The 27,976-nt window shown below is 50.3% G+C and overlaps 44 non-coding genes and 5 pseudogenes across 44 annotated transcripts; all 49 read right to left on the bottom strand.

Annotated features, from left to right (window-relative positions):
* Window positions 1-392: 392 nt before the first annotated feature.
* LOC134970754 (U1 spliceosomal RNA) lies at window positions 393-555 on the bottom strand. Its single transcript, XR_010190020.1, has one exon. It is a non-coding gene; the product is annotated as a U1 spliceosomal RNA (small nuclear RNA).
* Window positions 556-707: 152 nt separating this feature from the next.
* Window positions 708-871, bottom strand: LOC134970514 (U1 spliceosomal RNA). Its single transcript, XR_010189822.1, has one exon. It is a non-coding gene; the product is annotated as a U1 spliceosomal RNA (small nuclear RNA).
* Window positions 872-1,542: 671 nt separating this feature from the next.
* On the bottom strand, window positions 1,543-1,705 carry LOC134970814 (U1 spliceosomal RNA). The gene has a single exon (XR_010190067.1). It is a non-coding gene; the product is annotated as a U1 spliceosomal RNA (small nuclear RNA).
* A 152-nt stretch (window positions 1,706-1,857) lies between these two features.
* LOC134970587 (U1 spliceosomal RNA) lies at window positions 1,858-2,021 on the bottom strand. The gene has a single exon (XR_010189882.1). It is a non-coding gene; the product is annotated as a U1 spliceosomal RNA (small nuclear RNA).
* A 671-nt stretch (window positions 2,022-2,692) lies between these two features.
* LOC134970898 (U1 spliceosomal RNA) lies at window positions 2,693-2,855 on the bottom strand. The gene has a single exon (XR_010190123.1). It is a non-coding gene; the product is annotated as a U1 spliceosomal RNA (small nuclear RNA).
* A 152-nt stretch (window positions 2,856-3,007) lies between these two features.
* LOC134970558 (U1 spliceosomal RNA) lies at window positions 3,008-3,171 on the bottom strand. Its single transcript, XR_010189858.1, has one exon. It is a non-coding gene; the product is annotated as a U1 spliceosomal RNA (small nuclear RNA).
* Window positions 3,172-3,842: 671 nt separating this feature from the next.
* Window positions 3,843-4,005, bottom strand: LOC134970894 (U1 spliceosomal RNA). Its single transcript, XR_010190120.1, has one exon. It is a non-coding gene; the product is annotated as a U1 spliceosomal RNA (small nuclear RNA).
* A 152-nt stretch (window positions 4,006-4,157) lies between these two features.
* LOC134970478 (U1 spliceosomal RNA) lies at window positions 4,158-4,321 on the bottom strand. Its single transcript, XR_010189793.1, has one exon. It is a non-coding gene; the product is annotated as a U1 spliceosomal RNA (small nuclear RNA).
* Window positions 4,322-4,993: 672 nt separating this feature from the next.
* On the bottom strand, window positions 4,994-5,156 carry LOC134970815 (U1 spliceosomal RNA). Its single transcript, XR_010190068.1, has one exon. It is a non-coding gene; the product is annotated as a U1 spliceosomal RNA (small nuclear RNA).
* A 152-nt stretch (window positions 5,157-5,308) lies between these two features.
* LOC134970609 (U1 spliceosomal RNA) lies at window positions 5,309-5,472 on the bottom strand. Its single transcript, XR_010189900.1, has one exon. It is a non-coding gene; the product is annotated as a U1 spliceosomal RNA (small nuclear RNA).
* Window positions 5,473-6,164: 692 nt separating this feature from the next.
* Window positions 6,165-6,306, bottom strand: LOC134970948 (U1 spliceosomal RNA; annotated as a pseudogene).
* A 152-nt stretch (window positions 6,307-6,458) lies between these two features.
* LOC134970638 (U1 spliceosomal RNA) lies at window positions 6,459-6,622 on the bottom strand. Its single transcript, XR_010189924.1, has one exon. It is a non-coding gene; the product is annotated as a U1 spliceosomal RNA (small nuclear RNA).
* A 646-nt stretch (window positions 6,623-7,268) lies between these two features.
* Window positions 7,269-7,431, bottom strand: LOC134971007 (U1 spliceosomal RNA). The gene has a single exon (XR_010190179.1). It is a non-coding gene; the product is annotated as a U1 spliceosomal RNA (small nuclear RNA).
* Window positions 7,432-7,583: 152 nt separating this feature from the next.
* On the bottom strand, window positions 7,584-7,747 carry LOC134970610 (U1 spliceosomal RNA). Its single transcript, XR_010189901.1, has one exon. It is a non-coding gene; the product is annotated as a U1 spliceosomal RNA (small nuclear RNA).
* A 667-nt stretch (window positions 7,748-8,414) lies between these two features.
* Window positions 8,415-8,556, bottom strand: LOC134970967 (U1 spliceosomal RNA; annotated as a pseudogene).
* A 152-nt stretch (window positions 8,557-8,708) lies between these two features.
* On the bottom strand, window positions 8,709-8,872 carry LOC134970611 (U1 spliceosomal RNA). The gene has a single exon (XR_010189902.1). It is a non-coding gene; the product is annotated as a U1 spliceosomal RNA (small nuclear RNA).
* Window positions 8,873-9,518: 646 nt separating this feature from the next.
* LOC134970975 (U1 spliceosomal RNA) lies at window positions 9,519-9,681 on the bottom strand. The gene has a single exon (XR_010190161.1). It is a non-coding gene; the product is annotated as a U1 spliceosomal RNA (small nuclear RNA).
* A 152-nt stretch (window positions 9,682-9,833) lies between these two features.
* LOC134970613 (U1 spliceosomal RNA) lies at window positions 9,834-9,997 on the bottom strand. The gene has a single exon (XR_010189903.1). It is a non-coding gene; the product is annotated as a U1 spliceosomal RNA (small nuclear RNA).
* Window positions 9,998-10,664: 667 nt separating this feature from the next.
* On the bottom strand, window positions 10,665-10,806 carry LOC134970968 (U1 spliceosomal RNA; annotated as a pseudogene).
* Window positions 10,807-10,958: 152 nt separating this feature from the next.
* LOC134970663 (U1 spliceosomal RNA) lies at window positions 10,959-11,122 on the bottom strand. Its single transcript, XR_010189946.1, has one exon. It is a non-coding gene; the product is annotated as a U1 spliceosomal RNA (small nuclear RNA).
* Window positions 11,123-11,793: 671 nt separating this feature from the next.
* On the bottom strand, window positions 11,794-11,955 carry LOC134970832 (U1 spliceosomal RNA). Its single transcript, XR_010190082.1, has one exon. It is a non-coding gene; the product is annotated as a U1 spliceosomal RNA (small nuclear RNA).
* A 152-nt stretch (window positions 11,956-12,107) lies between these two features.
* Window positions 12,108-12,271, bottom strand: LOC134970682 (U1 spliceosomal RNA). The gene has a single exon (XR_010189961.1). It is a non-coding gene; the product is annotated as a U1 spliceosomal RNA (small nuclear RNA).
* Window positions 12,272-12,942: 671 nt separating this feature from the next.
* On the bottom strand, window positions 12,943-13,105 carry LOC134970757 (U1 spliceosomal RNA). The gene has a single exon (XR_010190021.1). It is a non-coding gene; the product is annotated as a U1 spliceosomal RNA (small nuclear RNA).
* A 152-nt stretch (window positions 13,106-13,257) lies between these two features.
* LOC134970683 (U1 spliceosomal RNA) lies at window positions 13,258-13,421 on the bottom strand. Its single transcript, XR_010189962.1, has one exon. It is a non-coding gene; the product is annotated as a U1 spliceosomal RNA (small nuclear RNA).
* Window positions 13,422-14,092: 671 nt separating this feature from the next.
* LOC134970918 (U1 spliceosomal RNA) lies at window positions 14,093-14,255 on the bottom strand. The gene has a single exon (XR_010190138.1). It is a non-coding gene; the product is annotated as a U1 spliceosomal RNA (small nuclear RNA).
* Window positions 14,256-14,407: 152 nt separating this feature from the next.
* LOC134970614 (U1 spliceosomal RNA) lies at window positions 14,408-14,571 on the bottom strand. Its single transcript, XR_010189904.1, has one exon. It is a non-coding gene; the product is annotated as a U1 spliceosomal RNA (small nuclear RNA).
* Window positions 14,572-15,217: 646 nt separating this feature from the next.
* LOC134970982 (U1 spliceosomal RNA) lies at window positions 15,218-15,380 on the bottom strand. The gene has a single exon (XR_010190166.1). It is a non-coding gene; the product is annotated as a U1 spliceosomal RNA (small nuclear RNA).
* Window positions 15,381-15,532: 152 nt separating this feature from the next.
* LOC134970615 (U1 spliceosomal RNA) lies at window positions 15,533-15,696 on the bottom strand. The gene has a single exon (XR_010189905.1). It is a non-coding gene; the product is annotated as a U1 spliceosomal RNA (small nuclear RNA).
* Window positions 15,697-16,342: 646 nt separating this feature from the next.
* LOC134971008 (U1 spliceosomal RNA) lies at window positions 16,343-16,505 on the bottom strand. The gene has a single exon (XR_010190180.1). It is a non-coding gene; the product is annotated as a U1 spliceosomal RNA (small nuclear RNA).
* Window positions 16,506-16,657: 152 nt separating this feature from the next.
* LOC134970746 (U1 spliceosomal RNA) lies at window positions 16,658-16,821 on the bottom strand. The gene has a single exon (XR_010190012.1). It is a non-coding gene; the product is annotated as a U1 spliceosomal RNA (small nuclear RNA).
* A 698-nt stretch (window positions 16,822-17,519) lies between these two features.
* Window positions 17,520-17,655, bottom strand: LOC134970850 (U1 spliceosomal RNA; annotated as a pseudogene).
* A 152-nt stretch (window positions 17,656-17,807) lies between these two features.
* On the bottom strand, window positions 17,808-17,971 carry LOC134970639 (U1 spliceosomal RNA). The gene has a single exon (XR_010189925.1). It is a non-coding gene; the product is annotated as a U1 spliceosomal RNA (small nuclear RNA).
* A 671-nt stretch (window positions 17,972-18,642) lies between these two features.
* LOC134970771 (U1 spliceosomal RNA) lies at window positions 18,643-18,805 on the bottom strand. The gene has a single exon (XR_010190033.1). It is a non-coding gene; the product is annotated as a U1 spliceosomal RNA (small nuclear RNA).
* A 152-nt stretch (window positions 18,806-18,957) lies between these two features.
* Window positions 18,958-19,121, bottom strand: LOC134970482 (U1 spliceosomal RNA). Its single transcript, XR_010189796.1, has one exon. It is a non-coding gene; the product is annotated as a U1 spliceosomal RNA (small nuclear RNA).
* Window positions 19,122-19,791: 670 nt separating this feature from the next.
* Window positions 19,792-19,954, bottom strand: LOC134970875 (U1 spliceosomal RNA). Its single transcript, XR_010190107.1, has one exon. It is a non-coding gene; the product is annotated as a U1 spliceosomal RNA (small nuclear RNA).
* A 152-nt stretch (window positions 19,955-20,106) lies between these two features.
* Window positions 20,107-20,270, bottom strand: LOC134970574 (U1 spliceosomal RNA). The gene has a single exon (XR_010189871.1). It is a non-coding gene; the product is annotated as a U1 spliceosomal RNA (small nuclear RNA).
* A 670-nt stretch (window positions 20,271-20,940) lies between these two features.
* LOC134970839 (U1 spliceosomal RNA) lies at window positions 20,941-21,103 on the bottom strand. Its single transcript, XR_010190088.1, has one exon. It is a non-coding gene; the product is annotated as a U1 spliceosomal RNA (small nuclear RNA).
* A 152-nt stretch (window positions 21,104-21,255) lies between these two features.
* On the bottom strand, window positions 21,256-21,419 carry LOC134970515 (U1 spliceosomal RNA). The gene has a single exon (XR_010189823.1). It is a non-coding gene; the product is annotated as a U1 spliceosomal RNA (small nuclear RNA).
* A 671-nt stretch (window positions 21,420-22,090) lies between these two features.
* Window positions 22,091-22,253, bottom strand: LOC134970816 (U1 spliceosomal RNA). The gene has a single exon (XR_010190069.1). It is a non-coding gene; the product is annotated as a U1 spliceosomal RNA (small nuclear RNA).
* A 152-nt stretch (window positions 22,254-22,405) lies between these two features.
* On the bottom strand, window positions 22,406-22,569 carry LOC134970575 (U1 spliceosomal RNA). Its single transcript, XR_010189872.1, has one exon. It is a non-coding gene; the product is annotated as a U1 spliceosomal RNA (small nuclear RNA).
* A 670-nt stretch (window positions 22,570-23,239) lies between these two features.
* Window positions 23,240-23,402, bottom strand: LOC134970840 (U1 spliceosomal RNA). The gene has a single exon (XR_010190089.1). It is a non-coding gene; the product is annotated as a U1 spliceosomal RNA (small nuclear RNA).
* Window positions 23,403-23,554: 152 nt separating this feature from the next.
* LOC134970684 (U1 spliceosomal RNA) lies at window positions 23,555-23,718 on the bottom strand. The gene has a single exon (XR_010189963.1). It is a non-coding gene; the product is annotated as a U1 spliceosomal RNA (small nuclear RNA).
* A 671-nt stretch (window positions 23,719-24,389) lies between these two features.
* LOC134970919 (U1 spliceosomal RNA) lies at window positions 24,390-24,552 on the bottom strand. Its single transcript, XR_010190139.1, has one exon. It is a non-coding gene; the product is annotated as a U1 spliceosomal RNA (small nuclear RNA).
* A 152-nt stretch (window positions 24,553-24,704) lies between these two features.
* LOC134970616 (U1 spliceosomal RNA) lies at window positions 24,705-24,868 on the bottom strand. The gene has a single exon (XR_010189906.1). It is a non-coding gene; the product is annotated as a U1 spliceosomal RNA (small nuclear RNA).
* A 646-nt stretch (window positions 24,869-25,514) lies between these two features.
* Window positions 25,515-25,677, bottom strand: LOC134970983 (U1 spliceosomal RNA). The gene has a single exon (XR_010190167.1). It is a non-coding gene; the product is annotated as a U1 spliceosomal RNA (small nuclear RNA).
* A 152-nt stretch (window positions 25,678-25,829) lies between these two features.
* LOC134970617 (U1 spliceosomal RNA) lies at window positions 25,830-25,993 on the bottom strand. The gene has a single exon (XR_010189907.1). It is a non-coding gene; the product is annotated as a U1 spliceosomal RNA (small nuclear RNA).
* Window positions 25,994-26,639: 646 nt separating this feature from the next.
* On the bottom strand, window positions 26,640-26,802 carry LOC134971009 (U1 spliceosomal RNA). Its single transcript, XR_010190181.1, has one exon. It is a non-coding gene; the product is annotated as a U1 spliceosomal RNA (small nuclear RNA).
* Window positions 26,803-26,953: 151 nt separating this feature from the next.
* LOC134970740 (U1 spliceosomal RNA) lies at window positions 26,954-27,117 on the bottom strand. Its single transcript, XR_010190008.1, has one exon. It is a non-coding gene; the product is annotated as a U1 spliceosomal RNA (small nuclear RNA).
* Window positions 27,118-27,815: 698 nt separating this feature from the next.
* LOC134970851 (U1 spliceosomal RNA) lies at window positions 27,816-27,951 on the bottom strand (annotated as a pseudogene).
* Window positions 27,952-27,976: the final 25 nt, after the last annotated feature.

Below are 27,976 nucleotides of genomic sequence, written 5' to 3' on the forward strand. Positions count from 1 at the left end.
GCTTCAACCCTCGTCTGCATATGAAAAGAAAAAAGGGATGTGCAGGGCATGGCGGCCTTTTGCGGCGCTTGGATGACCCCTAATTCGCATTAAACACCTCCACCCTCCTTCGGTGTGGGGCTCATGTTGGCTATGCCCCAGCACCTGAAGCATTCAAGCTGATTTCTTGCAGCAGCTGGGCACTGTAACAGCTCCAGAGCTGCTCTGTAAGGCAAGTAAAAGGGTGTGGGCCCTGCAGCACTACCTGTAGTTCGCATTGTGCGTTGGAAGGCACAAAGTAAGCAGACGGGAGAAGTCAGGATAGTGCGCAAGGGCATAGAAGGGAGCGGCTCAAGAAAAGAGAAGTGGAAACAGACAGCAAACTAGGCTGGAGAGAGACCTGAGACAAAGAGATCTGAATTATACGAGTGCCGACCAGAGGAAACACAAATTATGCAGTCAAGTGTCCCACATTTGGGGAAATCGCAGGAGCAGCACACCCAGAGTGCAATGGGTGAGCCTTGCCCTGGGAGAAGCACCTTCCTGATCATAGTATCTCACCTGGCAGGTAAGTAGGAGTTGGGCTAGAGCTGGGGAGGGTCGCTGCTCGGGCACACCCCTGTCAAGTGAAGGAGATCCAACTGAGGCAGCACAAGGGAACTCTCGAAAGAAGAACAAGGCTAGAGGAAGATCTGAGACAAAGAAATCTGACTTTTACCAGAGCTGACCAGAGGAAAGCACAAACACAGTCCCCCACTACCACAAATAATGCAGTCGAGTTTCCCACATTTGGGGAAATCACAGGGGTCAGCATACCCAGAATGCAATGAATGAACCTCACCCTGGGAGAACAATCTTCATGACCATGGTATCTCCTATGCAAAATAAGTATGATTTGGGATAGGGCTGGGGAGGGCCGCTGCTCAGGCATATATCTGTCAAGTAAAGGAGATTCAACTGAGGCAGCACAAGGGAACTCTCATCTGGGGACAACAACTGCAGGGAGAACACATATTTTCAAATGAACATGGGAGGGCAGAAGGCTGCCTAATACTGAAGCACCCCCAAACAACAAACCAAATGCAACAACTAGTACAAGCATTCCTGGGGGAAGGTCTGCAGAAGACGGATTTGCATACAGTGATGTCATCCAAGCAGTGGGCCAAAGTTGGCTGGAACCCTCATCTGCATATGAAAAGAGAAAAGGGGTATGCAGGGCATGGCGGCCTTTTGCGGCGCTTGGATGACCCTTAGTTCGCATTAAACACCCCCACCCTCCTTCGGTGTGGGGCTCATGTTGGCAATGCCCCAGCCCCTGAAGCATTCCAGCTGATTTCTTGCAGCAGCTGGGCACTGTAACAGCTCCAGAGCTGCTCTGTAAGGCAACTAAAAGGGTGTGGGCCCTGCAGCACTACCTGTAGTTCGCATTGTGCGTTGGAAGGCAATAAGTAAGCAGACGGGAGAAGTCAGGATAGTGCGCAAGGGCATAGAAGGGAGCGGCTCAAGAAAAGAGAAGTGGAAACAGACAGCAAACTAGGCTGGAGAGAGACCTGAGACAAAGAGATCTGAATTATACGAGAGCCGACCAGAGGAAACACAAATTATGCAGTCAAGTGTCCCACATTTGGGGAAATCGCAGGAGCAGCACACCCAGAGTGCAATGGGTGAGCCTTGCCCTGGGAGAAGCACCTTCCTGATCATAGTATCTCACCTGGCAGGTAAGTAGGAGTTGGGCTAGAGCTGGGGAGGGTCGCTGCTCGGGCACCCCCCTGTCAAGTGAAGGAGATCCAACTGAGGCAGCACAAGGGAACTCTCGAAAGAAGAACAAGGCTAGAGGAAGATCTGAGACAAAGAAATCTGACTTTTACCAGAGCTGACCAGAGGAAAGCACAAACACAGTCCTCCACTACCACAAAAAATGCAGTCGAGTTTCCCACATTTGGGGAAATCACAGGGGTCAGCATACCCAGAATGCAATGAATGAACCTCACCCTGGGAGAACAATCTTCATGACCATGGTATCTCCTATGCAAAATAAGTATGATTTGAGATAGGGCTGGGGAGGGCCGCTGCTCAGGCACATCTCTGTCAAGTAAAGGAGATTCAACTGAGGCAGCACAAGGGAACTCTCATCTGGGGACAACAACTGCAGGGAGAACACATATTTTCAGATGAACATGGGAGGGCAGAAGGCTGCCTAATACTGAAGCACCCCCAAACAACAAACCAAATGCAACAACTAGTGCAAGCATTCCTGGGGGAAGGCCTGCAGCAGATTGATTTGCATATGGTAATGCCATCCAAGCAGTGGGTCAAAGTTGGCTTCAACCCTCGTCTGCATATGAAAAGAGAAAAGGGGCGTGCAGGGCATGGCGGCCTTTTGCGGCGCTTGGGTGACCCTTAGTTCGCATTAAACACCCCCACCCTCCTTCGGTGTGGGGCTCATGTTGGCAATGCCCCAGCCCCTGAAGCATTCAAGCTGATTTCTTGCAGCAGCTGGGCACTGTAACAGCTCCAGAGCTGCTCTGTGAGGCAAGTAAAAGGGTGTGGGCCCTGCAGCACTACCTGTAGTTTGCATTGTGTGTTGGAAGGCACAAAGTAAGCAGACGGGAGAAGTCAGGAGAGTGCGCAAGGGCATAGAAGGGAGCGGCTCAAGAAAAGAGAAGTGGAAACAGACAGCAAACTAGGCTGGAGAGAGACCTGAGACAAAGAGATCTGAATTATACGAGAGCCGACCAGGGGAAACACAAATTATGCAGTCAAGTTTCCCACATTTGGGGAAATCACAGGGGCAGCACACCCAGAGTGCAATGGGTGAGCCTTGCCCTGGGAGAAGCACCTACATGATCATAGTATCTCACCTGGCAGGTAAGTAGGAGTTGGGCTAGAGCTGCGAAGGGTCGCTGCTCGGGTACCCCCCTGTCAAGTGAAGGAGATCCAACTGAGGCAGCACAAGGGAACTCTCGAAAGAGGAACAAGGCTAGATGAAGATCTGAGACAAAGAAATCTGATTTTTACCAGAGTTGACCAGAAGAAAGCACAAACACAGTCCCCCACTACCACAAATAATGCAGTTGAGTTTCCCACATTTGGGGAAATCACAGGGGTCAGCATACCCAGAATGCAATGAATGAACCTCACCCTGGGAGAACAATCTTCATGACCATGGTATCTCCTATGCAAAATAAGTATGATTTGGGATAGGGCTGGGGAGGGCCGCTGCTCAGGCACATCTCTGTCAAGTAAAGGAGATTCAACTGAGGCAGCACAAGGGAACTCTCATCTGGGGACAACAACTGCAGGGAGAACACATATTTTCAGATGAACATGGGAGGGCAGAAGGCTGCCTAATACTGAAGCACCCCCAAACAACAAACCAAATGCAACAACTAGTGCAAGCATTCCTGGGGGAAGGCCTGCAGCAGATGGATTTGCATATGGTGATGTCATCCAAGCAGTGGGTCAAAGTTGGCTTCAACCCTCGTCTGCATATGAAAAGAAAAAAGGGATGTGCAGGGCATGGCGTCCTTTTGTGGCGCTTGGATGACCCCTAATTCGCATTAAACATCTCCACCCTCCTTCGGTGTGGGGCTCATGTTGGCTATGCCCCAGCCCCTGAAGCATTCAAGATGATTTCTTGCAGCAGCTGGGCACTGTAACAGCTCCAGAGCTGCTCTGTAAAGCATGTAAAAGGGTGTGGGCCCTGCAGCACTACCTGTAGTATGCATTGTGCGTTGGAAGGCACAAAGTAAGCAGACGGGAGAGGTCAGGATAGTGCGCAAGGGCATAGAAGGGAGCGGCTCAAGAAAAGAGAAGTGGAAACAGACAGCAAACTAGGCTGGAGAAAGACCTGAGACAAAGAGATCTGAATTATATGAGAGCCGACCAGAGGAAACACAAATTATGCAGTCAAGTGTCCCACATTTGGGGAAATCGCAGGAGCAGCACACCCAGAGTGCAATGGGTGAGCCTTGCCCTGGGAGAAGCACCTTCCTGATCATAGTATCTCACCTGGCAGGTAAATAGGAGTTGGGCTAGAGCTGGGGAGGGTCGCTGCTCGTGCACCCCCCTGTCAAGTGAAGGAGATCCAACTGAGGCAGCACAAGGGAACTCTCGAAAGAAGAACAAGGCTAGAGGAAGATCTGAGACAAAGAAATCTGACTTTTACCAGAGCTGACCAGAGGAAAGCACAAACACAGTCCCCCACTACCACAAATAATGCAGTTGAGTTTCCCACATTTGGGGAAATCACAGGGGTCAGCATACCCAGAATGCAATGAATGAACCTCACCCTGGGAGAACAATCTTCATGACCATGGTATCTCCTATGCAAAATAAGTATGATTTGGGATAGGGCTGGGGAGGGCCGCTGCTCAGGCACATCTCTGTCAAGTAAAGGAGATTCAACTGAGGCAGCACAAGGGAACTCTCATCTGGGGACAACAACTGCAGGGAGAACACATATTTTCAGATGAACATGGGAGGGCAGAAGGCTGCCTAATACTGAAGCACCCCCAAACAACAAACCAAATGCAACAACTAGTGCAAGCATTCCTGGGGGAAGGCCTGCAGCAGATTGATTTGCATATGGTAATGCCATCCAAGCAGTGGGTCAAAGTTGGCTTCAACCCTCGTCTGCATATGAAAAGAGAAAAGGGGCGTGGCAGGGCATGGCGGCCTTTTGCGGCGCTTGGATGACCCCTAGTTCGCATTAAACACCTCCACCCTCCTTCGGTGTGGGGCTCATGTTGGCTATGCCCCAGCCCCTGAAGCATTCAAGCTGATTTCTTGCAGCAGCTGGGCACTGTAACAGCTCCAGAGCTGCTCTGTAAGGCAACTAAAAGGGTGTGGGCCCTGCAGCACTACCTGTAGTTCGCATTGTGCGTTGGAAGGCACAAAGTAAGCAGACGGGAGAAGTCAGGATAGTGCGCAAGGGCATAGAAGGGAGCGGCTCAAGAAAAGAGAAGTGGAAACAGACAGCAAACTAGGCTGGAGAGAGACCTGAGACAAAGAGATCTGAATTATACGAGAGCCGACCAGAGGAAACACAAATTATGCAGTCAAGTGTCCCACATTTGGGGAAATCGCAGGAGCAGCACACCCAGAGTGCAATGGGTGAGCCTTGCCCTGGGAGAAGCACCTTCCTGATCATAGTATCTCACCTGGCAGGTAAGTAGTAGTTGGGCTAGAGCTGGGGAGGGTCGCTGCTCGGGCACCCCCCTGTCAAGTGAAGGAGATCCAACTGATGCAGCACAAGGGAACTCTCGAAAGAAGAACAAGGCTAGAGGAAGATCTGAGACAAAGAAATCTGACTTTTACCAGAGTTGACCAGAAGAAAGCACAAACACAGTCCCCCACTACCACAAATAATGCAGTCGAGTTTCCCACATTTGGGGAAATCACAGGGGTCAGCATACCCAGAATGCAATGAATGAACCTCACCCTGGGAGAACAATCTTCATGACCATGGTATCTCCTATGCAAAATAAGTATGATTTGGGATAGGGCTGGGGAGGGCCGCTGCTCAGGCACATCTCTGTCAAGTAAAGGAGATTCAACTGAGGCAGCACAAGGGAACTCTCATCTGGGGACAACAACTGCAGGGAGAACACATATTTTCAGATGAACATGGGAGGGCAGAAGGCTGCCTAATACTGAAGCACCCCCAAACAACAAACCAAATTCAACAACTAGTGCAAGCATTCCTGGGGGAAGGCCTGCAGCAGATGGATTTGCATATGGTGATGTCATCCAAGCAGTGGGTCAAAGTTGGCTTCAACCCTCGTCTGCATATGAAAAGAAAAAAGGGATGTGCAGGGCATGGCGTCCTTTTGTGGCGCTTGGATGACCCTTAATTCGCATTAAACATCTCCACCCTCCTTCGGTGTGGGGCTCATGTTGGCTATGCCCCAGCCCCTGAAGCATTCAAGATGATTTCTTGCAGCAGCTGGGCACTGTAACAGCTCCAGAGCTGCTCTGTGAGGCAAGTAAAAGGGTGTGGGCCCTGCAGCACTACCTGTAGTTTGCATTGTGTGTTGGAAGGCACAAAGTAAGCAGACGGGAGAAGTCAGGATAGTGCGCAAGGGCATAGAAGGGAGCGGCTCAAGAAAAGAGAAGTGAAAACAGACAGCAAACTAGGCTGGAGAGAGACCTGAGACAAAGAGATCTGAATTATATGAGAGACGACCAGGGGAAACACAAATTATGCAGTCAAGTTTCCCACATTTGGGGAAATCACAGGGGCAGCACACCCAGAGTGCAATGGGTGAGCCTTGCCCTGGGAGAAGCACCTACATGATCATAGTATCTCACCTGGCAGGTAAGTAGGAGTTGGGCTAGAGCTGGGGAGGGTCGCTGCTCGGGTACCCCCCTATCAAGTGAAGGAGATCCAACTGAGGCAGCACAAGGGAACTCTCGAAAGAGGAACAAGGCTAGAGGAAGATCTGAGACAAAGAAATCTGATTTTTACCAGAGTTGACCAGAAGAAAGCACAAACACAGTCCCCCACTACCACAAATAATGCAGTCGAGTTTCCCACATTTGGGGAAATCACAGGGGTCAGCATACCCAGAATGCAATGAATGAACCTCGCCCTGGGAGAACAATCTTCATGACCATGGTATCTCCTATGCAAAATAAGTATGATTTGGGATAGGGCTGGGGAGGGCCGCTGCTCAGGCACATCTCTGTCAAGTAAAGGAGATTCAACTGAGGCAGCACAAGGGAACTCTCATCTGGGGACAACAACTGCAGGGAGAACACATATTTTCAGATGAACATGGGAGGGCAGAAGGCTGCCTAATACTGAAGCACCCCCAAACAACAAACCAAATGCAACAACTAGTGCAAGCATTCCTGGGGGAAGGCCTGCAGCAGATGGATTTGCATATGGTGATGTGATCCAAGCAGTGGGTCAAAGTTGGCTTCAACCCTCGTCTGCATATGAAAAGAAAAAAGGGATGTGCTGGGCATGGCGTCCTTTTGTGGCGCTTGGATGAACCCTCCTTCGGTGTGGGGCTCATGTTGGCTATGCCCAAGCCCCTGAAGCATTCAAGATGATTTCTTGCAGCAGCTGGGCACTGTAACAGCTCCAGAGTTGCTCTGTAAAGCATGTAAAAGGGTGTGGGCCCTGCAGCACTACCTGTAGTATGCATTGTGCGTTGGAAGGCACAAAGTAAGCAGACGGGAGAGGTCAGGATAGTGCGCAAGGGCATAGAAGGGAGCGGCTCAAGAAAAGAGAAGTGGAAACAGACAGCAAACTAGGCTGGAGAAAGACCTGAGACAAAGAGATCTGAATTATACGAGAGACGACCAGGGGAAACACAAATTATGCATTCAAGTTTCCCACATTTGGGGAAATCACAGGGGCAGCACACCCAGAGTGCAATGGGTGAGCCTTGCCCTGGGAGAAGCACCTACATGATCATAGTATCTCACCTGGCAGGTAAGTAGGAGTTGGGCTAGAGCTGGGGAGGGTCGCTGCTCGGGTACCCCCCTGTCAAGTGAAGGAGATCCAACTGAGGCAGCACAAGGGAACTCTCGAAAGAGGAACAAGGCTAGAGGAAGATCTGAGACAAAGAAATCTGATTTTTACCAGAGTTGACCAGAAGAAAGCACAAACACAGTCCCCCACTACCACAAATAATGCAGTCGAGTTTCCCACATTTGGGGAAATCACAGGGGTCAGCATACCCAGAATGCAATGAATGAACCTCACCCTGGGAGAACAATCTTCATGACCATGGTATCTCCTATGCAAAATAAGTATGATTTGGGATAGGGCTGGGGAGGGCCGCTGCTCAGGCACATCTCTGTCAAGTAAAGGAGATTCAACTGAGGCAGCACAAGGGAACTCTCATCTGGGGACAACAACTGCAGGGAGAACACATATTTTCAGATGAACATGGGAGGGCAGAAGGCTGCCTAATACTGAAGCACCCCCAAACAACAAACCAAATGCAACAACTAGTGCAAGCATTCCTGGGGGAAGGCCTGCAGCAGATGGATTTGCATATGGTGATGTGATCCAAGCAGTGGGTCAAAGTTGGCTTCAACCCTCGTCTGCATATGAAAAGAAAAAAGGGATGTGCAGGGCATGGCGTCCTTTTGTGGCGCTTGGATGAACCCTCCTTCGGTGTGGGGCTCATGTTGGCTATGCCCCAGCCCCTGAAGCATTCAAGATGATTTCTTGCAGCAGCTGGGCACTGTAACAGCTCCAGAGTTGCTCTGTAAAGCATGTAAAAGGGTGTGGGCCCTGCAGCACTACCTGTAGTATGCATTGTGCGTTGGAAGGCACAAAGTAAGCAGACGGGAGAGGTCAGGATAGTGCGCAAGGGCATAGAAGGGAGCGGCTCAAGAAAAGAGAAGTGGAAACAGACAGCAAACTAGGCTGGAGAAAGACCTGAGACAAAGAGATCTGAATTATATGAGAGCCGACCAGGGGAAACACAAATTATGCAGTCAAGTTTCCCACATTTGGGGAAATCAAAGGGGCAGCACACCCAGAGTGCAATGGGTGAGCCTTGCCCTGGGAGAAGCACCTACATGATCATAGTATCTCACCTGGCAGGTAAGTAGGAGTTGGGCTAGAGCTGGGGAGGGTCGCTGCTCGGGTACCCCCCTGTCAAGTGAAGGAGATCCAACTGAGGCAGCACAAGGGAACTCTCGAAAGAGGAACAAGGCTAGAGGAAGATCTGAGACAAAGAAATCTGATTTTTACCAGAGTTGACCAGAAGAAAGCACAAACACAGTCCCCCACTACCACAAATAATGCAGTCGAGTTTCCCACATTTGGGGAAATCACAGGGGTCAGCATACCCAGAATGCAATGAATGAACCTCACCCTGGGAGAACAATCTTCATGACCATGGTATCTCCTATGCAAAATAAGTATGATTTGGGATAGGGCTGGGGAGGGCCGCTGCTCAGGCACATCTCTGTCAAGTAAAGGAGATTCAACTGAGGCAGCACAAGGGAACTCTCATCTGGGGACAACAACTGCAGGGAGAACACATATTTTCAGATGAACATGGGAGGGCAGAAGGCTGCCTAATACTGAAGCACCCCCAAACAACAAACCAAATGCAACAACTAGTGCAAGCATTCCTGGGGGAAGGCCTGCAGCAGATGGATTTGCATATGGTGATGTGATCCAAGCAGTGGGTCAAAGTTGGCTTCAACCCTCGTCTGCATATGAAAAGAAAAAAGGGATGTGCAGGGCATGGCGTACTTTTGTGGCGCTTGGATGAACCCTCCTTCGGTGTGGGGCTCATGTTGGCTATGCCCCAGCCCCTGAAGCATTCAAGCTGATTTCTTGCAGCAGCTGGGCACTGTAACAGCTCCAGAGTTGCTCTGTAAAGCATGTAAAAGGGTGTGGGCCCTGCAGCACTACCTGTAGTATGCATTGTGCGTTGGAAGGCACAAAGTAAGCAGACGGGAGAGGTCAGGATAGTGCGCAAGGGCATAGAAGGGAGCGGCTCAAGAAAAGAGAAGTGGAAACAGACAGCAAACTAGGCTGGAGAAAGACCTGAGACAAAGAGATCTGAATTATACGAGAGACGACCAGGGGAAACACAAATTATGCAGTCAAGTTTCCCAAATTTGGGGAAATCACAGGGGCAGCACACCCAGAGTGCAATGGGTGAGCCTTGCCCTGGGAGAAGCACCTACATGATCATAGTATCTCACCTGGCAGGTAAGTAGGAGTTGGGCTAGAGCTGGGGAGGGTCGCTGCTCGGGTACCCCCCTGTCAAGTGAAGGAGATCCAACTGAGGCAGCACAAGGGAACTCTCGAAAGAGGAACAAGGCTAGAGGAAGATCTGAGACAAAGAAATCTGATTTTTACCAGAGTTGACCAGAAGAAAGCACAAACACAGTCCCCCACTACCACAAATAATGCAGTCGAGTTTCCCACATTTGGGGAAATCACAGGGGTCAGCATACCCAGAATGCAATGAATGAACCTCACCCTGGGAGAACAATCTTCATGACCATGGTATCTCCTATGCAAAATAAGTATGATTTGGGATAGGGCTGGGGAGGGCCGCTGCTCAGGCACATCTCTGTCAAGTAAAGGAGATTCAACTGAGGCAGCACAAGGGAACTCTCATCTGGGGACAACAACTGCAGGGAGAACACATATTTTCAGATGAACATGGGAGGGCAGAAGGCTGCCTAATACTGAAGCACCCCCAAACAACAAACCAAATGCAACAACTAGTGCAAGCATTCCTGGGGGAAGGCCTGCAGCAGATGGATTTGCATATGGTGATGTGATCCAAGCAGTGGGTCAAAGTTGGCTTCAACCCTCGTCTGCATATGAAAAGAAAAAAGGGATGTGCAGGGCATGGCGTCCTTTTGTGGCGCTTGGATGAACCCTCCTTCGGTGTGGGGCTCATGTTGGCTATGCCCCAGCCCCTGAAGCATTCAAGATGATTTCTTGCAGCAGCTGGGCACTGTAACAGCTCCAGAGTTGCTCTGTAAAGCATGTAAAAGGGTGTGGGCCCTGCAGCACTACCTGTAGTATGCATTGTGCGTTGGAAGGCACAAAGTAAGCAGACGGGAGAGGTCAGGATAGTGCGCAAGGGCATAGAAGGGAGCGGCTCAAGAAAAGAGAAGTGGAAACAGACAGCAAACTAGGCTGGAGAAAGACCTGAGACAAAGAGATCTGAATTATATGAGAGCCGACCAGGGGAAACACAAATTATGCAGTCAAGTTTCCCACATTTGGGGAAATCAAAGGGGCAGCACACCCAGAGTGCAATGGGTGAGCCTTGCCCTGGGAGAAGCACCTACATGATCATAGTATCTCACCTGGCAGGTAAGTAGGAGTTGGGCTAGAGCTGGGGAGGGTCGCTGCTCGGGCACCCCCCTGTCAAGTGAAGGAGATCCAACTGAGGCAGCACAAGGGAACTCTCGAAAGAAGAACAAGGCTAGAGGAAGATCTGAGACAAAGAAATCTGACTTTTACCAGAGCTGACCAGAGGAAAGCACAAACACAGTCCCCCACTACCACAAATAATGCAGTCGAGTTTCCCACATTTGGGGAAATCACAGGGGTCATCATACCCAGAATGCAATGAATGAACCTCACCCTGGGAGAACAATCTTCATGACCATGGTATCTCCTATGCAAAATAAGTATGATTTGGGATAGGGCTGGGGAGGGCCGCTGCTCAGGCACATCTCTGTCAAGTAAAGGAGATTCAACTGAGGCAGCACAAGGGAACTCTCATCTGGGGACAACAACTGCAGGGAGAACACATATTTTCAGATGAACATGGGAGGGCAGAAGGATGCCTAATACTGAAGCACCCCCAAACAACAAACCAAATGCAACAACTAGTGCAAGCATTCCTGGGGGAAGGCCTGCAGCAGATGGATTTGCATATGGTGATGTGATCCAAGCAGTGGGTCAAAGTTGGCTTCAACCCTCGTCTGCATATGAAAAGAAAAAAGGGATGTGCAGGGCATGGCGGCCTTTTGCGGCGCTTGCATGACCCCTAATTCGCATTAAACACCTCCACCCTCCTTCGGTGTGGGGCTCATGTTGGCTATGCCCCAGCACCTGAAGCATTCAAGCTGATTTCTTGCAGCAGCTGGGCACTGTAACAGCTCCAGAGCTGCTCTGTAAGGCAATTAAAAGGGTGTGGGCCCTGCAGCACTACCTGTAGTTCGCATTGTGCGTTGGAAGGCACAAAGTAAGCAGACGGGAGAAGTCAGGATAGTGCGCAAGGGCATAGAAGGGAGCGGCTCAAGAAAAGAGAAGTGGAAACAGACAGCAAACTAGGCTGGAGAGAGACCTGAGACAAAGAGATCTGAATTATCGAGAGCCGACCAGAGGAAACACAAATTATGCAGTCGAGTATCCCACATTTGGGGAAATCGCAGGAGCAGCACACCCAGAGTGCAATGGGTGAGCCTTGCCCTGGGAGAAGCACCTTCCTGATCATAGTATCTCACCTGGCAGGTAAGCAGGAGTTGGGCTAGAGCTGGGGAGGGTCGCTGCTCGGGCACCCCCCTGTCAAGTGAAGGAGATCCAACTGAGGCAGCACAAGGGAACTCTCGAAAGAAGAACAAGGCTAGAGGAAGATCTGAGACAAAGAAATCTGACTTTTACCAGAGCTGACCAGAGGAAAGCACAAACACAGTCCCCCACTACCACAAATAATGCAGTCGAGTTTCCCACATTTGGGGAAATCACAGGGGTCATCATACCCAGAATGCAATGAATGAACCTCACCCTGGGAGAACAATCTTCATGACCATGATATCTCCTATGCAAAATAAGTATGATTTGGGATAGGGCTGGGGAGGGCCGCTGCTCAGGCACATCTCTGTCAAGTAAAGGAGATTCAACTGAGGCAGCACAAGGGAACTCTCATCTGGGGACAACAACTGCAGGGAGAACACATATTTTCAGATGAACATGGGAGGGCAGAAGGCTGCCTAATACTGAAGCACCCCCAAACAACAAACCAAATGCAACAACTAGTGCAAGCATTCCTGGGGGAAGGCCTGCAGCAGATGGATTTGCATATGGTGATGTCATCCAAGCAGTGGGTCAAAGTTGGCTTCAACCCTCGTCTGCATATGAAAAGAAAAAAGGGATGTGCAGGGCATGGCGGCCTTTTGCGGCGCTTGCATGACCCCTAATTCGCATTAAACACCTCCACCCTCCTTCGGTGTGGGGCTCATGTTGGCTATGCCCCAGCACCTGAAGCATTCAAGCTGATTTCTTGCAGCAGCTGGGCACTGTAACAGCTCCAGAGCTGCTCTGTAAGGCAACTAAAAGGGTGTGGGCCCTGCAGCACTACCTGTAGTTCGCATTGTGCGTTGGAAGGCACAAAGTAAGCAGACGGTAGAAGTCAGGATAGTGCGCAAGGGCATAGAAGGGAGCGGCTCAAGAAAAGAGAAGTGGAAACAGACAGCAAACTAGGCTGGAGAGAGACCTGAGACAAAGAGATCTGAATTATACGAGAGCCGACCAGAGGAAACACAAATTATGCAGTCGAGTGTCCCACATTTGGGGAAATCGCAGGAGCAGCACACCCAGAGTGCAATGGGTGAGCCTTGCCCTGGGAGAAGCACCTTCCTGATCATAGTATCTCACCTGGCAGGTAAGTAGGAGTTGGGCTAGAGCTGGGGAGGGTCGCTGCTCGGGCACCCCCCTGTCAAGTGAAGGAGATCCAACTGAGGCAGCACAAGGGAACTCTCGAAAGAAGAACAAGGCTAGAGGAAGATCTGAGACAAAGAAATCTGACTTTTACCAGAGCTGACCAGAGGAAAGCACAAACACAGTCCCCCACTACCACAAATAATGCAGTCGAGTTTCCCACATTTGGGGAAATCACAGGGGTCATCATACCCAGAATGCAATGAATGAACCTCACCCTGGGAGAACAATCTTCATGACCATGATATCTCCTATGCAAAATAAGTATGATTTGGGATAGGGCTGGGGAGGGCCGCTGCTCAGGCACATCTCTGTCAAGTAAAGGCGATTCAACTGAGGCAGCACAAGGGAACTCTCATCTGGGGACAACAACTGCAGGGAGAACACATATTTTCAGATGAACATGGGAGGGCAGAAGGCTGCCTAATACTGAAGCACCCCCAAACAACAAACCAAATGCAACAACTAGTGCAAGCATTCCTGGGGGAAGGCCTGCAGCAGATGGATTTGCATATGGTGATGTCATCCAAGCAGTGGGTCAAAGTTGGCTTCAACCCTCGTCTGCATATGAAAAGAAAAAAGGGATGTGCAGGGCATGGCGGCCTTTTGCGGCGCTTGCATGACCCCTAATTCGCATTAAACACCTCCACCCTCCTTAGGTGTGGGGCTTATGTTGGCTATGCCCCAGGACCTGAAGCATTCAAGATGATTTCTTGCAGCAGCTTGGCACTGTAACAGCTCCAGAGCTGCTCTGTGAGGCAAGTAAAAGGGTGTGGGCCCTGCAGCACTACCTGTAGTTTGCATTGTGTGTTGGAAGGCACAAAGTAAGCAGACGGGAGAAGTCAGGATAGTGCGCAAGGGCATAGAAGGGAGCGGCTCAAGAAAAGAGTAGTGAAAACAGACAGCAAACTAGGCTGGAGAGAGACCTGAGACAAAGAGATCTGAATTATACGAGAGACGACCAGGGGAAACACAAATTATGCAGTCAAGTTTCCCACATTTGGGGAAATCACAGGGGCAGCACACCCAGAGTGCAATGGGTGAGCCTTGCCCTGGGAGAAGCACCTACATGATCATAGTATCTCACCTGGCAGGTAAGTAGGAGTTGGGCTAGAGCTGGGGAGGGTCGCTGCTCGGGTACCCCCCTGTCAAGTGAAGGAGATCCAACTGAGGCAGCACAAGGGAACTCTCGAAAGAGGAACAAGGCTAGAGGAAGATCTGAGACAAAGAAATCTGATTTTTACCAGAGTTGACCAGAAGAAAGCACAAACACAGTCCCCCACTACCACAAATAATGCAGTCGAGTTTCCCACATTTGGGGAAATCACAGGGGTCAGCATACCCAGAATGCAATGAATGAACCTCACCCTGGGAGAACAATCTTCATGACCATGGTATCTCCTATGCAAAATAAGTATGATTTGGGATAGGGCTGGGGAGGGCCGCTGCTCAGGCACATCTCTGTCAAGTAAAGGAGATTCAACTGAGGCAGCACAAGGGAACTCTCATCTGGGGACAACAACTGCAGGGAGAACACATATTTTCAGATGAACATGGGAGGGCAGAAGGCTGCCTAATACTGAAGCACCCCCAAACAACAAACCAAATGCAACAACTAGTGCAAGCATTCCTGGGGGAAGGCCTGCAGCAGATGGATTTGCATATGGTGATGTGATCCAAGCAGTGGGTCAAAGTTGGCTTCAACCCTCGTCTGCATATGAAAAGAAAAAAGGGATGTGCAGGGCATGGCGTCCTTTTGTGGCGCTTGGATGAACCCTCCTTCGGTGTGGGGCTCATGTTGGCTATGCCCAAGCCCCTGAAGCATTCAAGCTGATTTCTTGCAGCAGCTGGGCACTGTAACAGCTCCAGAGTTGCTCTGTAAAGCATGTAAAAGGGTGTGGGCCCTGCAGCACTACCTGTAGTATGCATTGTGCGTTGGAAGGCACAAAGTAAGCAGACGGGAGAGGTCAGGATAGTGCGCAAGGGCATAGAAGGGAGCGGCTCAAGAAAAGAGAAGTGGAAACAGACAGCAAACTAGGCTGGAGAAAGACCTGAGACAAAGAGATCTGAATTATACGAGAGACGACCAGGGGAAACACAAATTATGCAGTCAAGTTTCCCACATTTGGGGAAATCACAGGGGCAGCACACCCAGAGTGCAATGGGTGAGCCTTGCCCTGGGAGAAGCACCTACATGTTCATAGTATCTCACCTGGCAGGTAAGTAGGAGTTGGGCTAGAGCTGGGGAGGGTCGCTGCTCGGGTACCCCCCTGTCAAGTGAAGGAGATCCAACTGAGGCAGCACAAGGGAACTCTCGAAAGAGGAACAAGGCTAGAGGAAGATCTGAGACAAAGAAATCTGATTTTTACCAGAGTTGACCAGAAGAAAGCACAAACACAGTCCCCCACTACCACAAATAATGCAGTCGAGTTTCCCACATTTGGGGAAATCACAGGGGTCAGCATACCCAGAATGCAATGAATGAACCTCACCCTGGGAGAACAATCTTCATGACCATGGTATCTCCTATGCAAAATAAGTATGATTTGGGATAGGGCTGGGGAGGGCCGCTGCTCAGGCACATCTCTGTCAAGTAAAGGAGATTCAACTGAGGCAGCACAAGGGAACTCTCATCTGGGGACAACAACTGCAGGGAGAACACATATTTTCAGATGAACATGGGAGGGCAGAAGGCTGCCTAATACTGAAGCACCCCCAAACAACAAACCAAATGCAACAACTAGTGCAAGCATTCCTGGGGGAAGGCCTGCAGCAGATGGATTTGCATATGGTGATGTGATCCAAGCAGTGGGTCAAAGTTGGCTTCAACCCTCGTCTGCATATGAAAAGAAAAAAGGGATGTGCAGGGCATGGCGTACTTTTGTGGCGCTTGGATGAACCCGCCTTCGGTGTGGGGCTCATGTTGGCTATGCCCCAGCCCCTGAAGCATTCAAGATGATTTCTTGCAGCAGCTGGGCACTGTAACAGCTCCAGAGTTGCTCTGTAAAGCATGTAAAAGGGTGTGGGCCCTGCAGCACTACCTGTAGTATGCATTGTGCGTTGGAAGGCACAAAGTAAGCAGACGGGAGAGGTCAGGATAGTGCGCAAGGGCATAGAAGGGAGCGGCTCAAGAAAAGAGAAGTGGAAACAGACAGCAAACTAGGCTGGAGAAAGACCTGAGACAAAGAGATCTGAATTATATGAGAGCCGACCAGAGGAAACACAAATTATGCTGTCAAGTGTCCCACATTTGGGGAAATCGCAGGAGCAGCACACCCAGAGTGTAATGGGTGAGCCTTGCCCTGGGAGAAACACCTTCCTGATCATAGTATCTCACCTGGCAGGTAAATAGGAGTTGGGCTAGAGCTGGGGAGGGTCGCTGCTCGTGCACCCCCCTGTCAAGTGAAGGAGATCCAACTGAGGCAGCACAAGGGAACTCTCGAAAGAAGAACAAGGCTAGAGGAAGATCTGAGACAAAGAAATATGACTTTTACCAGAGCTGACCAGAGGCAAGCACAAACACAGTCCCCCACTACCACAAATAATGCAGTCGAGTTTCCTACATTTGGGGAAATCACAGGGGTCAGCATACCCAGAATGCAATTAATGAACCTCACCCTGGGAGAACAATCTTCATGACCATGGTATCTCCTATGCAAAATAAGTATGATTTGGGATAGGGCTGGGGAGGGCCGCTGCTCAGGCACATCTCTGTCAAGTAAAGGAGATTCAACTGAGGCAGCACAAGGGAACTCTCATCTGGGGACAACAACTGCAGGGAGAACACATATTTTCAGATGAACATGGGAGGGCAGAAGGCTGCCTAATACTGAAGCACCCCCAAACAACAAACCAAATGCAACAACTAGTGCAAGCATTCCTGGGGGAAGACCTGCAGCAGATTGATTTGCATATGGTAATGCCATCTAAGCAGTGGGTCAAAGTTGGCTTCAACCCTCGTCTGCATATGAAAAGAGAAAAGGGGCGTGCAGGGCATGGCGGCCTTTTGCGGCGCTTGGATGACCCCTAGTTCGCATTAAACACCTCCACCCTCCTTCGGTGTGGGGCTCATGTTGGCTATGCCCCAGCCCCTGAAGCATTCAAGCTGATTTCTTGCAGCAGCTGGGCACTGTAACAGCTCCAGAGCTGCTCTGTAAGGCAAGTAAAAGGGTGTGGGCCCTGCAGCACTACCTGTAGTTTGCATTGTGCATTGGAAGGCACAAAGTAAGCAGACGGGAGAAGTCAGGATAGTGCGCAAGGGCATAGAAGGGAGCGGCTCAAGAAAAGAGAAGTGGAAACAGACAGCAAACTAGGCTGGAGAGAGACCTGAGACAAAGAGATCTGAATTATACGAGAGCCGACAAGGGGAAACACAAATTATGCAGTCAAGTGTCCCACATTTGGGGAAATTGCAGGAGCAGCACACCCAGAGTGCAATGGGTGAGCCTTGCCCTGGGAGAAGCACCTTCATGATCATAGTATCTCACCTGGCAGGTAAGTAGGAGTTGGGCTAGAGCTGGGGAGGGTCGCTGCTCGGGCACCCCCCTGTCAAGTGAAGGAGATCCAACTGAGGCAGCACAAGGGAACTCTCGAAAGAGGAACAAGGCTAGAGGAAGATCTGAGACAAAGAAATTTGACTTTTACCAGAGCTGACCAGAGGAAAGCACAAACACAGTCCCCCTCTACCACAAATAATGCAGTCGAGTTTCCCACATTTGGGGAAATCACAGGGGTCAGCATACCCAGAATGCATTGAATGAACCTCACCCTGGGAGAACAATCTTCATGACCATGGTATCTCCTATGCAAAATAAGTATGATTTGGGATAGGGCTGGGGAGGGCCGCTGCTCAGGCACATCTCTGTCAAGTAAAGGAGATTCAACTGAGGCAGCACAAGGGAACTCTCATCTGGGGACAACAACTGCAGGGAGAACACATATTTTCAGATGAACATGGGAGGGCAGAAGGATGCCTAATACTGAAGCACCCCCAAACAACAAACCAAATGCAACTACTAGTACAAGCATTCCTGGGGGAAGGCCTGCAGCAGATGGATTTGCATATGGTGATGTCATCCAAGCAGTGGGTCAAAGTTGGCTTCAACCCTCATCTGCATATGAAAAGAGAAAAGGGGCGTGCAGGGCATGGCGGCCTTTTGCGGCGCTTGGATGACCCCTAGTTCGCATTAAACACCTCTACCCTCCTTCGGTGTGGGGCTCATGTTGGCTATGCCCCAGCCCCTGAAGCATTCAAGCTGATTTCTTGCAGCAGCTGGGCACTGTAACAGCTCCAGAGCTGCTCTGTAAGGCAAGTAAAAGGGTGTGGACCCTGCAGCACTACCTGTAGTTCGCATTGTGCGTTGGAAGGCACAAAGTAAGCAGATGGGAGAAGTCAGGATAGTGCGCAAGGGCATAGAAGGGAGCGGCTCAAGAAAAGAGAAGTGGAAACAGACAGCAAACTAGGCTGGAGAGAAACCTGAGACAAAGAGATCTGAATTATACGAGAGCCGACCAGAGGAAACACAAATTATGCAGTCAAGTTTCCCACATTTGGGGAAATCGCAGGAGCAGCACACCCAGAGTGCAATGGGTGAGCCTTGCCCTGGGAGAAGCACCTTCCTGATCATAGTATCTCACCTGGCAGGTAAGTAGGAGTTGGGCTAGAGCTGGGGAGGGTCGCTGCTCGGGCACCCCCCTGTCAAGTGAAGGAAATCCAACTGAGGCAGCACAAGGGAACTCTCGAAAGAAGAACAAGGCTAGAGGAAGATCTGAGACAAAGAAATCTGACTTTTACCAGAGCTGACCAGAGGAAAGCACAAACACAGTCCCCCACTACCACAAATAATGCAGTTGAGTTTCCCACATTCGGGGAAATCACAGGGGTCAGCATACCCAGAATGCAATGAATGAACCTCACCCTGGGAGAACAATCTTCATGACCATGGTATCTCCTATGCAAAATAAGTATGATTTGGGATAGGGCTGGGGAGGGCCGCTGCTCAGGCATATATCTGTCAAGTAAAGGAGATTCAACTGAGGCAGCACAAGGGAACTCTCATCTGGGGACAACAACTGCAGGGAGAACACATATTTTCAAATGAACATGGGAGGGCAGAAGGCTGCCTAATACTGAAGCACCCCCAAACAACAAACCAAATGCAACAACTAGTACAAGCATTCCTGGGGGAAGGTCTGCAGAAGACGGATTTGCATACAGTGATGTCATCCAAGCAGTGGGCCAAAGTTGGCTGGAACCCTCATCTGCATATGAAAGAGAAAAGGGGTATGCAGGGCATGGCGGCCTTTTGCGGCGCTTGGATGACCCTTAGTTCGCATTAAACACCCCCACCCTCCTTCGGTGTGGGGCTCATGTTGGCAATGCCCCAGCCCCTGAAGCATTCCAGCTGATTTCTTGCAGCAGCTGGGCACTGTAACAGCTCCAGAGCTGCTCTGTAAGGCAACTAAAAGGGTGTGGGCCCTGCAGCACTACCTGTAGTTCGCATTGTGCGTTGGAAGGCACAAAGTAAGCAGACGGGAGAAGTCAGGACAGTGCGCAAGGGCATAGAAGGGAGCGGCTCAAGAAAAGAGAAGTGGAAACAGACAGCAAACTAGGCTGGAGAGAGACCTGAGACAAAGAGATCTGAATTATACGAGAGCCGACCAGAGGAAACACAAATTATGCAGTCAAGTGTCCCACATTTGGGGAAATCGCAGGAGCAGCACACCCAGAGTGCAATGGGTGAGCCTTGCCCTGGGAGAAGCACCTTCCTGATCATAGTATCTCACCTGGCAGGTAAGCAGGAGTTGGGCTAGAGCTGGGGAAGGTCGCTGCACGGGCACCCCCCTATCAAGTGAAGGAGATCCAACTGAGGCAGCACAAGGGAACTCTCGAAAGAAGAACAAGGCTAGAGGAAGATCTGAGACAAAGAAATCTGACTTTTACCAGAGCTGACCAGAGGAAAGCACAAACACAGTCCCCCACTACCACAAATAATGCAGTCGAGTTTCCCACATTTGGGGAAATCACAGGGGTCAGCATACCCAGAATGCAATGAATGAACCTCACCCTGGGAGAACAATCTTCATGACCATGGTAACTCCTATGCAAAATAAGTATGATTTGGGATAGGGCTGGGGAGGGCCGCTGCTCAGGCATATCTCTGTCAAGTAAAGGAGATTCAACTGAGGCAGCACAAGGGAACTCTCATCTGGGGACAACAACTGCAGGGAGAACACATATTTTCAAATGAACATGGGAGGGCAGAAGGCTGCCTAATACTGAAGCACCCCCAAACAACAAACCAAATGCAACAACTAGTACAAGCATTCCTGGGGGAAGGTCTGCAGAAGACGGATTTGCATACAGTGATGTCATCCAAGCAGTGGGCCAAAGTTGGCTGGAACCCTCATCTGCATATGAAAAGAGAAAAGGGGTATGCAGGGCATGGCGGCCTTTTGCGGCGCTTGGATGACCCTTACCTTTGTTCGCATTAAACACCCCCACCCTCCTTCGGTGTGGGGCTCATGTTGGCAATGCCCCAGCATTCAAGCTGATTTCTTGCAGCAGCTTGGCACTGTAACAGCTCCAGAGCTGCTCTGTAAGGCAAGTAAAAGGTTGTGGGCCCTGCAGCACTACCTGTAGTTTGCATTGTGCATTGGAAGGCACAAAGTAAGCAGACAGGAGGAGAAGTCAGGATAGTGCACAAGGGTATAGAAGGGAGGGGCTCAAAAAAAAAGAAGTGGAAACAGACAGCAAACTAGGCTGGAGAGAGACCTTAGACAAAGAGATCTGAATTATATGAAAGCCGACCAGTGGAAACACAAATTATGCAGTCAAGTTTCCCACATTTGGGGAAATCACAGGGGCAGCACACCCAGAGTGCAATGGGTGAGCCTTGCCCTGGGAGAAGCACCTTCATGATCATAGTATCTCACCTGGCAGGTAAGTAGGAGTTGGGCTAGAGATGGGGAGGGTCGCTGCTCTGGCACCCCCCTGTCAAGTGAAGGAGATCCAACTGAGGCAGCACAAGGGAACTCTCGAAAGAAGAACAAGGCTAGAGGAAGATCTGAGACAAAGAAATCTGACTTTTACCAGAGCTGACCAGAGGAAAGCACAAACACAGTCCCCCACTACCACAAATAATGCAGTCGAGTTTCCCACATTTGGGGAAATCACAGGGGTCAGCATACCCAGAATGCAATGAATGAACCTCACCCTGGGAGAACAATCTTCATGACCATGGTATCTCCTATGCAAAATAAGTATGATTTGAGATAGGGCTGGGGAGGGCCGCTGCTCAGGCACATCTCTGTCAAGTAAAGGAGATTCAACTGAGGCAGCACAAGGGAACTCTCATCTGGGGACAACAACTGCAGGGAGAACACATATTTTCAGATGAACATGGGAGGGCAGAAGGCTGCCTAATACTGAAGCAACCCCAAACAACAAACCAAATGCAACAACTAGTGCAAGCATTCCTGGGGGAAGGCCTGCAGCAGATGGATTTGCATATGGTGATGTCATCCAAGCAGTGCGTCAAAGTTGGCTTCAACCCTCGTCTGCATATGAAAAGAAAAAAGGGATGTGCAGGGCATGGCGGCCTTTTGCGGCGCTTGCATGACCCCTAATTCGCATTAAACACCTCCACCCTCCTTCGGTGTGGGGCTCATGTTGGCTATGCCCCAGCACCTGAAGCATTCAAGCTGATTTCTTGCAGCAGCTGGGCACTGTAACAGCTCCAGAGCTGCTCTGTAAGGCAACTAAAAGGGTGTGGGCCCTGCAGCACTACCTGTAGTTCGCATTGTGCGTTGGAAGGCACAAAGTAAGCAGACGGGAGAAGTCAGGATAGTGCGCAAGGGCATAGAAGGGAGCGGCTCAAGAAAAGAGAAGTGGAAACAGACAGCAAACTAGGCTGGAGAGAGACCTGAGACAAAGAGATCTGAATTATACGAGAGCCGACCAGAGGAAACACAAATTATGCAGTCAAGTGTCCCACATTTGGGGAAATCGCAGGAGCAGCACACCCAGAGTGCAATGGGTGAGCCTTGCCCTGGGAGAAGCACCTTCCTGATCATAGTATCTCACCTGGCAGGTAAGTAGGAGTTGGGCTAGAGCTGGGGAGGGTCGCTGCTCGGGCACCCCCCTGTCAAGTGAAGGAGATCCAACTGAGGCAGCACAAGGGAACTCTCGAAAGAAGAACAAGGCTAGAGGAAGATCTGAGACAAAGAAATCTGACTTTTACCAGAGCTGACCAGAGGAAAGCACAAACACAGTCCCCCACTACCACAAATAATGCAGTCGAGTTTCCCACATTTGGGGAAATCACAGGGGTCAGCATACCCAGAATGCAATGAATGAACCTCACCCTGGGAGAACAATCTTCATGACCATGGTAACTCCTATGCAAAATAAGTATGATTTGGGATAGGGCTGGGGAGGGCCGCTGCTCAGGCATATCTCTGTCAAGTAAAGGAGATTCAACTGAGGCAGCACAAGGGAACTCTCATCTGGGGACAACAACTGCAGGGAGAACACATATTTTCAAATGAACATGGGAGGGCAGAAGGCTGCCTAATACTGAAGCACCCCCAAACAACAAACCAAATGCAACAACTAGTACAAGCATTCCTGGGGGAAGGTCTGCAGAAGACGGATTTGCATACAGTGATGTCATCCAAGCAGTGGGCCAAAGTTGGCTGGAACCCTCATCTGCATATGAAAAGAGAAAAGGGGTATGCAGGGCATGGCGGCCTTTTGCGGCGCTTGGATGACCCTTACCTTTGTTCGCATTAAACACCCCCACCCTCCTTCGGTGTGGGGCTCATGTTGGCAATGCCCCAGCATTCAAGCTGATTTCTTGCAGCAGCTTGGCACTGTAACAGCTCCAGAGCTGCTCTGTAAGGCAAGTAAAAGGTTGTGGGCCCTGCAGCACTACCTGTAGTTTGCATTGTGCATTGGAAGGCACAAAGTAAGCAGACAGGAGGAGAAGTCAGGATAGTGCACAAGGGTATAGAAGGGAGGGGCTCAAAAAAAAAGAAGTGGAAACAGACAGCAAACTAGGCTGGAGAGAGACCTTAGACAAAGAGATCTGAATTATATGAAAGCCGACCAGTGGAAACACAAATTATGCAGTCAAGTTTCCCACATTTGGGGAAATCACAGGGGCAGCACACCCAGAGTGCAATGGGTGAGCCTTGCCCTGGGAGAAGCACCTTCATGATCATAGTATCTCACCTGGCAGGTAAGTAGGAGTTGGGCTAGAGATGGGGAGGGTCGCTGCTCTGGCACCCCCCTGTCAAGTGAAGGAGATCCAACTGAGGCAGCACAAGGGAACTCTCGAAAGAAGAACAAGGCTAGAGGAAGATCTGAGACAAAGAAATCTGACTTTTACCAGAGCTGACCAGAGGAAAGCACAAACACAGTCCCCCACTACCACAAATAATGCAGTCGAGTTTCCCACATTTGGGGAAATCACAGGGGTCATCATACCCAGAATGCAATGAATGAACCTCACCCTGGGAGAACAATCTTCATGACCATGATATCTCCTATGCAAAATAAGTATGATTTGGGATAGGGCTGGGGAGGGCCGCTGCTCAGGCACATCTCTGTCAAGTAAAGGCGATTCAACTGAGGCAGCACAAGGGAACTCTCATCTGGGGACAACAACTGCAGGGAGAACACATATTTTCAGATGAACATGGGAGGGCAGAAGGCTGCCTAATACTGAAGCACCCCCAAACAACAAACCAAATGCAACAACTAGTGCAAGCATTCCTGGGGGAAGGCCTGCAGCAGATGGATTTGCATATGGTGATGTCATCCAAGCAGTGGGTCAAAGTTGGCTTCAACCCTCGTCTGCATATGAAAAGAAAAAAGGGATGTGCAGGGCATGGCGGCCTTTTGCGGCGCTTGCATGACCCCTAATTCGCATTAAACACCTCCACCCTCCTTAGGTGTGGGGCTTATGTTGGCTATGCCCCAGGACCTGAAGCATTCAAGATGATTTCTTGCAGCAGCTTGGCACTGTAACAGCTCCAGAGCTGCTCTGTGAGGCAAGTAAAAGGGTGTGGGCCCTGCAGCACTACCTGTAGTTTGCATTGTGTGTTGGAAGGCACAAAGTAAGCAGACGGGAGAAGTCAGGATAGTGCGCAAGGGCATAGAAGGGAGCGGCTCAAGAAAAGAGTAGTGAAAACAGACAGCAAACTAGGCTGGAGAGAGACCTGAGACAAAGAGATCTGAATTATACGAGAGACGACCAGGGGAAACACAAATTATGCAGTCAAGTTTCCCACATTTGGGGAAATCACAGGGGCAGCACACCCAGAGTGCAATGGGTGAGCCTTGCCCTGGGAGAAGCACCTACATGATCATAGTATCTCACCTGGCAGGTAAGTAGGAGTTGGGCTAGAGCTGGGGAGGGTCGCTGCTCGGGTACCCCCCTGTCAAGTGAAGGAGATCCAACTGAGGCAGCACAAGGGAACTCTCGAAAGAGGAACAAGGCTAGAGGAAGATCTGAGACAAAGAAATCTGATTTTTACCAGAGTTGACCAGAAGAAAGCACAAACACAGTCCCCCACTACCACAAATAATGCAGTCGAGTTTCCCACATTTGGGGAAATCACAGGGGTCAGCATACCCAGAATGCAATGAATGAACCTCACCCTGGGAGAACAATCTTCATGACCATGGTATCTCCTATGCAAAATAAGTATGATTTGGGATAGGGCTGGGGAGGGCCGCTGCTCAGGCACATCTCTGTCAAGTAAAGGAGATTCAACTGAGGCAGCACAAGGGAACTCTCATCTGGGGACAACAACTGCAGGGAGAACACATATTTTCAGATGAACATGGGAGGGCAGAAGGCTGCCTAATACTGAAGCACCCCCAAACAACAAACCAAATGCAACAACTAGTGCAAGCATTCCTGGGGGAAGGCCTGCAGCAGATGGATTTGCATATGGTGATGTGATCCAAGCAGTGGGTCAAAGTTGGCTTCAACCCTCGTCTGCATATGAAAAGAAAAAAGGGATGTGCAGGGCATGGCGTCCTTTTGTGGCGCTTGGATGAACCCTCCTTCGGTGTGGGGCTCATGTTGGCTATGCCCAAGCCCCTGAAGCATTCAAGCTGATTTCTTGCAGCAGCTGGGCACTGTAACAGCTCCAGAGTTGCTCTGTAAAGCATGTAAAAGGGTGTGGGCCCTGCAGCACTACCTGTAGTATGCATTGTGCGTTGGAAGGCACAAAGTAAGCAGACGGGAGAGGTCAGGATAGTGCGCAAGGGCATAGAAGGGAGCGGCTCAAGAAAAGAGAAGTGGAAACAGACAGCAAACTAGGCTGGAGAAAGACCTGAGACAAAGAGATCTGAATTATACGAGAGACGACCAGGGGAAACACAAATTATGCAGTCAAGTTTCCCACATTTGGGGAAATCACAGGGGCAGCACACCCAGAGTGCAATGGGTGAGCCTTGCCCTGGGAGAAGCACCTACATGTTCATAGTATCTCACCTGGCAGGTAAGTAGGAGTTGGGCTAGAGCTGGGGAGGGTCGCTGCTCGGGTACCCCCCTGTCAAGTGAAGGAGATCCAACTGAGGCAGCACAAGGGAACTCTCGAAAGAGGAACAAGGCTAGAGGAAGATCTGAGACAAAGAAATCTGATTTTTACCAGAGTTGACCAGAAGAAAGCACAAACACAGTCCCCCACTACCACAAATAATGCAGTCGAGTTTCCCACATTTGGGGAAATCACAGGGGTCAGCATACCCAGAATGCAATGAATGAACCTCACCCTGGGAGAACAATCTTCATGACCATGGTATCTCCTATGCAAAATAAGTATGATTTGGGATAGGGCTGGGGAGGGCCGCTGCTCAGGCACATCTCTGTCAAGTAAAGGAGATTCAACTGAGGCAGCACAAGGGAACTCTCATCTGGGGACAACAACTGCAGGGAGAACACATATTTTCAGATGAACATGGGAGGGCAGAAGGCTGCCTAATACTGAAGCACCCCCAAACAACAAACCAAATGCAACAACTAGTGCAAGCATTCCTGGGGGAAGGCCTGCAGCAGATGGATTTGCATATGGTGATGTGATCCAAGCAGTGGGTCAAAGTTGGCTTCAACCCTCGTCTGCATATGAAAAGAAAAAAGGGATGTGCAGGGCATGGCGTACTTTTGTGGCGCTTGGATGAACCCGCCTTCGGTGTGGGGCTCATGTTGGCTATGCCCCAGCCCCTGAAGCATTCAAGATGATTTCTTGCAGCAGCTGGGCACTGTAACAGCTCCAGAGTTGCTCTGTAAAGCATGTAAAAGGGTGTGGGCCCTGCAGCACTACCTGTAGTATGCATTGTGCGTTGGAAGGCACAAAGTAAGCAGACGGGAGAGGTCAGGATAGTGCGCAAGGGCATAGAAGGGAGCGGCTCAAGAAAAGAGAAGTGGAAACAGACAGCAAACTAGGCTGGAGAAAGACCTGAGACAAAGAGATCTGAATTATATGAGAGCCGACCAGAGGAAACACAAATTATGCTGTCAAGTGTCCCACATTTGGGGAAATCGCAGGAGCAGCACACCCAGAGTGTAATGGGTGAGCCTTGCCCTGGGAGAAACACCTTCCTGATCATAGTATCTCACCTGGCAGGTAAATAGGAGTTGGGCTAGAGCTGGGGAGGGTCGCTGCTCGTGCACCCCCTGTCAAGTGAAGGAGATCCAACTGAGGCAGCACAAGGGAACTCTCGAAAGAAGAACAAGGCTAGAGGAAGATCTGAGACAAAGAAATCTGACTTTTACCAGAGCTGACCAGAGGAAAGCACAAACACAGTCCCCCACTACCACAAATAATGCAGTCGAGTTTCCTACATTTGGGGAAATCACAGGGGTCAGCATACCCAGAATGCAATTAATGAACCTCACCCTGGGAGAACAATCTTCATGACCATGGTATCTCCTATGCAAAATAAGTATGATTTGGGATAGGGCTGGGGAGGGCCGCTGCTCAGGCACATCTCTGTCAAGTAAAGGAGATTCAACTGAGGCAGCACAAGGGAACTCTCATCTGGGGACAACAACTGCAGGGAGAACACATATTTTCAGATGAACATGGGAGGGCAGAAGGCTGCCTAATACTGAAGCACCCCCAAACAACAAACCAAATGCAACAACTAGTGCAAGCATTCCTGGGGGAAGACCTGCAGCAGATTGATTTGCATATGGTAATGCCATCTAAGCAGTGGGTCAAAGTTGGCTTCAACCCTCGTCTGCATATGAAAAGAGAAAAGGGGCGTGCAGGGCATGGCGGCCTTTTGCGGCGCTTGGATGACCCCTAGTTCGCATTAAACACCTCCACCCTCCTTCGGTGTGGGGCTCATGTTGGCTATGCCCCAGCCCCTGAAGCATTCAAGCTGATTTCTTGCAGCAGCTTGGCACTGTAACAGCTCCAGAGCTGCTCTGTAAGGCAAGTAAAAGGGTGTGGGCCCTGCAGCACTACCTGTAGTTTGCATTGTGCATTGGAAGGCACAAAGTAAGCAGACGGGAGAAGTCAGGATAGTGCGCAAGGGCATAGAAGGGAGCGGCTCAAGAAAAGAGAAGTGGAAACAGACAGCAAACTAGGCTGGAGAGAGACCTGAGACAAAGAGATCTGAATTATACGAGAGCCGACAAGGGGAAACACAAATTATGCAGTCAAGTGTCCCACATTTGGGGAAATTGCAGGAGCAGCACACCCAGAGTGCAATGGGTGAGCCTTGCCCTGGGAGAAGCACCTTCATGATCATAGTATCTCACCTGGCAGGTAAGTAGGAGTTGGGCTAGAGCTGGGGAGGGT

Source organism: Pseudophryne corroboree, chromosome 11 (genome assembly GCF_028390025.1).
Source record: "Pseudophryne corroboree isolate aPseCor3 chromosome 11, aPseCor3.hap2, whole genome shotgun sequence".
NCBI lineage: Eukaryota > Metazoa > Chordata > Amphibia > Anura > Myobatrachidae > Pseudophryne > Pseudophryne corroboree.